Raw genomic sequence first — 9,012 nt, forward strand, 5'->3', positions numbered from 1 at the left:
GATTGAGAGGGGGTCAAATACTTATTTCCCTTATTAAAATGTAAATCAATTTATAACATTTTTGACATGCGTTTTTCAGGATTTTTTTGTTGTTATTCTGTCTCTCACTGTTCAAATAAACCTACCATTAAAATTATAGACTGATAATTTCTTTGTCAGTGGGCAAACGTACAAAATCATCCGGGGATCAAATACTTTGTTCCCTCACTGTATCTCTGCTTTTGAGAAAGGCATGATGGATCTGGTTTCTGTTGTTGCTGCATACATAGCGGAGACTGCCATTGACCAGGATATGATTGAGTCTTGTTGTGCGTCGGAGGCCAGTGGAGTTGCTCCAAATAAGTCCACTGTCAACTCCTCTGAACATTCTCTCATCAGTGTTTATTGGCATTCTGGACAAACTGTCAGCGTCAATGTTCTCTTTGCCTGGACGATATCTGATAATGAAATGGAAATCAGCGAGTTCTGCAACCCATCTGCACCTTTTCGCATTCAGATTGGCAGTCGACAAGACGTAGGTCAAGGGATTGTTATCACTGTACACTGTGAAAGTCGGTGCATAGCATAAGTAGTCGCGAAACTTTACTGTGACTGACCAGTACAGGGATAGAATCTCAGCCGCTCCATTATCTGCTGATGCTCATCAGTCCACGTGATTGATTTGTGAGTGGGCACTCCTCTTGTTTTCCCCTTTGTCTGCCATCACTTTGCTTTGTTGTGTGTACCTGTAACTTCTTCAGGAAACCCTGTGAGCAGGTCATAAAGTGGGCTAGCAATGCGTGAGAAGTCTTTGATGTATTGCCTATAGTAGCTTAGCAACCCCATGATCCCTCTGAACTCTCCTACTGTACTTGGTATTTTGTCCTTCAGACCTCTGACTGCTGCAGTATCAACTGGATCTATTTTGCTTCCCTCGGCAGACACTATTCTCCCTAAATAGCGAACCTCCGCATTGAATATCTCACACTTGCATGGCTTCAGCTTTATCCCATATTCTCTTAGTCTCTGTAGTACTTTTCTAAAATCGTTGACATGGTTCTCAAAGGTCTTGCTGAAGACGAGGGTGTCGTCCAGATACGGGACACAGATCTCATCTCTCAAGCCATCCAAACATTCCTCCACACAGCGCTGAAAGGCTGTTGGTGCATTCATGAGTCCAAACGGAATCCGAACCCACTCATACAGGACCCAAAGGTTCAGAAAGGCTGTCATGGGCTTGCTTTCCTTTGCCATGAACCCCTGGTGATATGCTTTTCCCTGATCTAAGAACGAAAATCAGGAATTTCCTCTAAGGCTGTCCATGATATCCTGTATTCTGGGTATTGGCTGGAGGTCAGGGTGAGTCTTCCTGTTCAGTTCCCTGTAGTCTATATACAGTCGTAAGCTGCCGTCCTTTTTCCTTACACATACAACTGGGAAAGAGTAAGGAGAGTTGGACTTCTCCACCCAGCCCTGTGCTATCAGGTCATGCAAGTTTAATCTCTAACATGGCTCAGGATATGGAAAAAGGAGACAAAGGGCTGTGAGACAGAGGTTTAATCCTAGACACATGAAAAGTGGAATGTATACGGAGGGTGCGGGGAAACAGAAGACGAACAGCAGAGGGGCTAAAGATTTTAGAGATGGGGAAAGGGCAGATGAAACGGGGGAAAGGGCAGATGATATGGGGGAAATGTTTACGGGACTCCACCCGGAGGGCAGGTCACGAGTGGAAAGCCATACCCTCTGCCCGAGCCGATAGCGGGGAGCAGGGGTCTGGTGGCGATCCGCCTGTCGCCGATAACTGGATGTGGTCTTCAGAAGAGCGGCCTGGGCTCTTTTCCAGGTATGGCGACAGCAGCGGACGAACATCTGGGCAGAGGGTATGCTGACTTCTTTCTCTTGCTCAGGGAAGAGCGGGGGCTGATATCCCAAGGAACACTTGAAGGGCGAGAGACCAGTGGCCGAGCAGGAAAGGTTGTTACGGGCAGGCTGGCCGATGACCCAGGTGGTGGGGATGGCAGAGACGAGGCAATGAAGAGCCGTCTTCAGGTCCTGATTGGCTCGCTCCGACTGGCCGTTAGATTGGGGGTGAAAACCAGAGGACAGGCTGGCCGATGAGGGTGCAGAACACCTTCCAGAACCGAGACGAGAACTGAGGACCATGACCGGAAGACTTGCTGCACCATGAGCTGAGGGTAACTTGGGAAGGGGAAGAAAATGGGAGGCTTTAGGAAACATATCCACCACTGTCAGGATAGTGGTGTTGTCATCTGACAGAGGAAGACCAGTAACAAAGTCCAGGGATATATGGGACCAGGGGCGGTGAGGAACAGGGAATGGTTGAAGAAGGCCAGCCGGAGTTTGCCGCGGAGTCTTACTTTGTGCACACACAGTGCAGGTGGCGATGAATGCAGAGACATCAGGAACCATGGAAGGCCACCAAAAGTATCGTCGGATGAAAGCCAGGGTCCGACGGGAGCCTGGATGGTAGGTCAGTCTCGAAGAATGTGCCCATTCCAGGACCGAGGAACGGGCAGAGTCCGGGACAAACATCCGGTTAGCCGGACCCCCCCGCCCCCCCGTCCAGGCTCTCTATAACCCAGACGAGTGCAGCCGCTAGACAGGAGGTAGGGAGGATGGTCTCGGTGTCAGACAGAGTAGCAGTGGGGCTATACAAATGTGAGAGTGCGTCAGGCTTCACATTCGAAAGCCGAGGAGATGAGTGGTAGAGGTTAGCGTTTTTCAACTGTGATGTCATTAAGGCCCTGGAAGTCGATACACGGGTACAGGGTTTGTCCTTCTTCTCCACAAAGAAGCACCCTGCGCCGGCGGGAGAGGCAGATGGATGAATACTTCCTGCAGCGAGAGAGTCCTCAATGTACTCCTCCATAGCCTTGGTCTCCGGACCCGACAGGGAGTAAAGCCGCCCCCGAGGTGGTGTAGTGCCCGGGAAAAGGTCAATGCCGCAGTCGTAGGGTCGATGCGGAGAGACGTACCGTGGGCCTTGTTGAAGACCTCCCGGAGGTCCAGGTACTCTGTGGGAATGGCGGCGAGATCCGAGGCTTCTCCCACTTAAGACAATGCGCATGGCAGAACGGGCTCCAACCCACGATAGAACCAGTAGCCCAGTCGATCAGGGGATTGTGCTTCTGGAGCCATGAATACCCCAAAACCATGGGTACATTGGGAGATTCTATGAGCAGGAACTGCATACACTCACTGTGATTTCCTGATACTCGTAGGTTGATAGGAACCATATTGCGGGTGACTCTGCCAATAGAGCGCCCATCCAGCGCTCTGACATCCATGGGAATGGAGAGGGGTTGAGTGGAGATTCCCAGCTCCGACACCAAGGTAGCGTCGATAAAGCTCTCGTCGGCCCCAGAGTCAATGAGCACCCAGAGAGATTTGGCCTGGTCACCACACAACAGGGTGGCATGGAAAAATCCCCATATGGCTCACATCGGATTGGACGTCGGGAACTTCCGGGATTCCTCAGAAGCGAGATGGGAGCAGTGGACGAGCGAGTGTGACCGGGAACAGACCTCCTCTCCCTCCTACGTTCCCGTAGCCGCCCATCGATCCGTAAGGTCAAGGCGATGAGGGAGTCAAGGTCCATGGGAAGCTCCCTTTAACCTCCTCTGATAATCCATGAAGGAACGTGTCGAAAAGAGATTCCGGGTTCCAGGCACTCTCAGCGGCAAACGTGCGATAATCTACCGCGTAGTCTGCCACACTACGGGAGTTTTGACACAGTTGGAGTAGCTTCCGAGCAGCCTCTCTCCCTGACAACGGAGAATCAAACACCTTCCTAACCTCCGCCACAAACTCCTCCAGACTGAGGCAAACGGTGGATTGTTGCTCCCACACCGCTGTCACCCAGGCGAGAGCCCTGCCGGACATCAGCGTTATAAGATACGGTATCTTTGAGCGATCCGAGGGAAACGAGAGGGCTGCAGCTCGAAGATGAGGGAGCATTGGGAGAGAAACGCTCGGCAGGTTCCTGGATCTCCAGCGTAGCGCTCCGGAGGAGGTAAGCGGGGTTCTCGGGAAGCCCGGGATAGGCTGGGGAGAAGCGCCGCTGGTAGCGGTGTTACTGAGAGTCTGGGGGTTACCGTAGAGGCTTGCTGCCTAGAAGAAGATCCATGGAATTGCTCCAGCAATGCATTGAAAGTTCGGTCATGGCGCTCTGCCAAGTTCTGGAGTCCTTCCATAAGGTTTTGAAGTAACTCCTTGTGTCTTCCAATGGTGGCTCCTTGGGAGGAGACAGCGTTGTGGAGCTGGTCCGAGTCTGCTGGGTCAGTCATGGCCAGTTCGTACTAACACGACTCAGGATATGACCCAGATGCAGACACAGGAGACGGAAGGTTCATTACACAGAGCAGTTTATTAAACCACAGGAGGCAGGCAAAGGGCAGGTCGTGGACAGGCAGAGGTTCATAACCAGGTCTGATTCTGACAGGTACAGGGTAGCAGGCAGGCTCAGGGTCCGGGCAGGCATAAGTTCGTAAACCAGGTCAGAGTCAGATAGGTACAGGACGGCAGGCAGGCTCGGGGTCAGGGCAGGCAGAATGGACGGAACCGGGAGGACTAGAAAACAGGGACTGTAGAAAACAGGAGCACAGAAAAAACATGCTGGTATGCTTGCGAGACAAGACAAACTGGCAACAGACAAACAGAAAACACAGGTATAAATACACAGGGTATAATGGGGGAAGATGGGAGACACCTGGTGGGGGGTGGAGACAAGCACAAAGACAGGTGTAACAGATCAGGGTCTGACAATCTCTTTGTATATGGCTTCGGCACAACAGGTAGGTTCGTGCAACAGGATCACTGTCTTTTAATGAAATGCTCAGATTCTCAATGCAACCAATGTCACTGTCTAATTTTGAAAATGAGCTTAATTTCTCTCTCAACAGTTGGTGAATGATTTGTTGCTGCTGTGTGTTGAGGTGGCTCAGATCAACAGGAGGATCCCATAAGTCTTCAGTATTTTGACTGTGTCTGAACTCTGTTGACAGCAACAGGGGGGATTGATGACAGTTCTCCAGCATGGTGGTGGGATAGACTGACTTTATTTTCTGCACAGTGCCAATTACGGTTCGCCCTGTTAACATGATGTCTTGGTCTGTGACATTCTGAACATCAATGATGACATGTGGAGAGGCATCTTTTCTCAGCTTTAGTAGAGTCTCACAGAACTCAAGTCCTTCTGCCCACTGAGGGTTTACATCAAGCTCAAAGATCAGTGTGGTGTCCTCTTTAACAGGCTTTGTCTGCACTCCACATTGAACCTGAACAGAGGTGCGTTTTGGTATGTTGATCTTCTCTTTTGTAGTTTTCACCAGGTACTCGTATGACAGTTCAGCACTCACTAGCTCTATGAAAGCCTGGACATTGTTTTTCTTTAGGCTAGGAAAGGCCATTCTCACTGTCTCATTTAACTGCTCTGTGCATGTGCCTTCTGACTGTTCACTGTTGTTGATGATTTGCTCAATGACACTAAAGCCAATAATGGGATGAGATAGATGTCTTCCCTTCATCACGAGCACTGGGATGACTCATTATTTAATGTCAGTTGCCTCTGAGGCCAGTTTGAAAGTCACTTCTATGCAACCTACATAAGGCATGTTCATTCCATTGGCAGCTACTATTTGTAGTGAGTCAGGTGAGTCAATTATATCTTAAACATTTCTCAGCCTAACACCAGGTAAGTTTTCATCTTTCCACAGTTCATCAACGATACACACCTGAGAGCCAGTGTCCCACAAGGCTTGAGTTCTCTGACCCTGTAGATAGCATCCAACAAGGCACTGTTTTCCTACTAAGGCAGTTACAGTAGAAGGTGGGTTTACCTTAGCAAAATAATTTTTTGTTACATTCATCTTCATACAGGAGTACGGTCTCTGTGTGTAGTATTTTCGGTGTTCAACCCAGTGTTCATTTTGACATTCTCTCGAGCAGTGGAGTGTTTTCTTACAGGAAGAGCACTGTTTCAGTCCATGGCCCTTTTCTCTCATTCCACAGGTTGTACAGTGTTGGGACGTGTCTGTGTGACTGGCTACTCCCTGTCCGACGGGGGTAACATGTCTTTGTTTAAAGGAACCTCTCTGGTGGGCCTTGTTCCTCTAAACCGGCAGCCTGCCAGGAAGTGGTCGCTGCTCCCACATCTGTAGCAGTGCTGGCAGTATTCCTCTGATCTGCTCTGTTGACAGTGGAAGTACCTTCTCATACGGGCCCCGTTTGGGGGTGCATAGTATCGCTGTGTTGCATATCGCTGCTGGAACTGTGCTGTTTCTCTCATTGGTGGTTCGTACATTGGCTGTCTCCTGAGTGGCGCAGTGGCGCAGTGGTCTAAGTGGCGCAGTGGTCTAAGGCACTGCATCGCAGTGCTAACTGTGCCACTAGAGATCCTGGTTCGAATCCAGGCTCTGTCGCAGCCGGCCGCGACCGGGAGACTCATGGGCGGCGCACAATTGGCCCAGCGTCGTCCAGGGTAGGGGAGGGAATGGCCGGCAGGGATGTAGCTCAGTTGATAGAGCATGGCGTTTGCAACGCCAGGGTTGTGGGTTCTATTCCCACGGGGGGCCAGTATAAAATAAATATGTATTCACTAACTGTAAGTCGCTCTGGATAAGAGCGTCTGCTAAATGACTAAAATGTAAATGTGGCTGGAACTGGGCTAAATCAAATCAAATCCAATTGTATTTGCCACATGTGCCGAATACAACAGGGGTAGACCTTACAATGAAATCCTTATTTACAAGCCCTTAACCAACAATGCAGTTTATAGTAAAAAATAGATAAGTAAAAAATAAAAAATAGCAATGCAAATAGTCCGGGTAGCCATGATTAGCTGTCTTATGGCTTGGGGGTAGAAGCAGTTAAGAAGCCAATTTGGACCTAGACTTGGCGCTCCGGTACCGCTTGCCGTGCGGTAGCACAGAGAACAGTCTATGACTAGGGTGGCTGTAGTCTTTGAAAATGTTTAGGGCCTTCCTCTGACACCGCCTGGTATAGAGGTCTTGGATGGCAGGAAGCTTGGCCCCAGTGATGTACTGGGCCGTACGCACTACCCTCTGTAGTGCCTTGCGGTCGGAAGCCGAGCAGTTGCCATGCCAGGCGATGATGCAGCCAGTCAGGATGCTCTCTATGGTGCAGCTGTAGAACTTTTTGAGGATCTGAGGACCCATGCCAAATCTTTTCAGTCTCCTGAGGGGGAATAGGCTTTGTCGTGCCCTCTTCACAACTATCTTGGTGTGTTTGGACCATGATAGTTTGTTGGTGATGTGGACCCCAAGGAACTTGAAGCTCTCAACCTGTTCCACTACAGCCCCGTCGATGAGAATGGGGGCGTGCTCAGTCCTCTTTTTTCCCTGAAGTCCAAAATCATATCCTTTGTCTTGATCACGTTGAGGGAGAGGTTGTTATCCTGGCACCACACGGCCAGGTCTCTGACCTCCTCCCTATAGGCTGTCTCATCGTTGTCAGTGATCAGGCCTACCACTGTTGTGTCGTCAGCAAACTTAATGATGGTGTTGGAGTCGTGCCTGGCCATGCGGTCATGGGTGAACAGGGAGTACAGGAGGGGACTGAGCACGCACCCCTGAGGGGCCCCCTTGTTGAGGATTAGCATGGTAGATGTTGTTACCTACGCTTACCACCTGGGGGCGGCCCGTCAGGAAGTCCAGGATCCAGTTGCAGAGGGAGGTGTTTAGTCCCAGGGTCCTTAGCTTAGTGATGAGCTTTGAGGGCACTATGGTGTTGAACGCTGAGCTGTAGTCAATGAATAGTATTCTCACGTAGGTGTTCCTCTTGTCCAGGTGGGAAAGGGCAGTGTGGAGTGCAATAGAAATTGCATCATCTGTGGATCTGTTGGGGCGGTATGCAAATTGGAGTGGGTCTAGGGTTTCTGGGATAATGGTGTAACGTGAGCCATGACCAGCCTTTCAAAGCACTTCATGGCTACAGACGTGAGTGTTACGGATCGGTAGTCATGTATGCAGGTTATCTTAGTGTTCTTGGGCACAGGGACTATGGTGGTCTGCTTGAAACATGTTGGTATTACAGACTCAGTCAAGGACATGTTGAAAATGTCAGTGAAGACACTTGCCAGTTGATCAGTGCATGCTCGGAGTACACGTCCTGGTAATCCATCTGGACCTGCAGCCATGTGAATGTTGACCTGCTTAAAAGTATTAATCACATCGGCTACGGAGAGCGTGATCACATAGTCATCCGGAACAGCTGAAGCTCTCATGCATTCTTCAGTGTTGCTTGCCTCGAAGCGAGCATAGAAGTGATTTAGCTCGTCTGGTAGGCTTGTGTCACTGGGCAGCTCGCGGCTGTGCTTCCCTTTATAGTCTGTAAGAGTTTTCAAGCCCTGACACATCAGACGAGCGTCAGAGCCGGTGTAGTACGATTCAATCTTAGTCCTGTATTGACTCTTTGCCTGTTTGATGGTTCGTCGGAGGGCATAGCGGTATTTCTTATATGCGTCCGGGTTAGAGTCCCGCTCCTTGAATGCGGCAGCTCTACCCTTTAGCTCAGTGAGGCTGTTGCCTGTAATCAATGGCTTCTGGTTGGGGTATGTACGTACGGTCACTGTGGGGACGACGTCATCTACTTCTCTCACCTGTGGTTCATATCGCTGTTGATGGAACTGGACGGTTTCTCTCATCCATCCTAGGCCACGAGCTGGCCAGTGCTGCTGCGGTGGGCCTTGTGCTTGATAATGCATTGTCATGTTATCCTGTTCTCTGCTTGGTGGTGTGGGATATTGCTGCGGTATAATCACAGGTTGTTGAATGGATTCTCTGATTTGTGAGACTTCAGCACTCAAGGTCTTTAGCACCATCATATCAGACCTCAGTTCTTTTAGCTCTGATACCAGGTCAGGGGGACGTTTTGGTGTGTTCTGTTGGGGAGGGCATTTATTTTCAACAGCGGCCTCATCAGTCTGAGCTGATTGGACAGTGGTGGGCCGCTGTGGCATGGCCATTTTCCTTTTGTTCTGTTTCTCTGTCT

Source organism: Coregonus clupeaformis, chromosome 23 (genome assembly GCF_020615455.1).
Source record: "Coregonus clupeaformis isolate EN_2021a chromosome 23, ASM2061545v1, whole genome shotgun sequence".
In the NCBI taxonomy this organism is placed as follows: domain Eukaryota; kingdom Metazoa; phylum Chordata; class Actinopteri; order Salmoniformes; family Salmonidae; genus Coregonus; species Coregonus clupeaformis.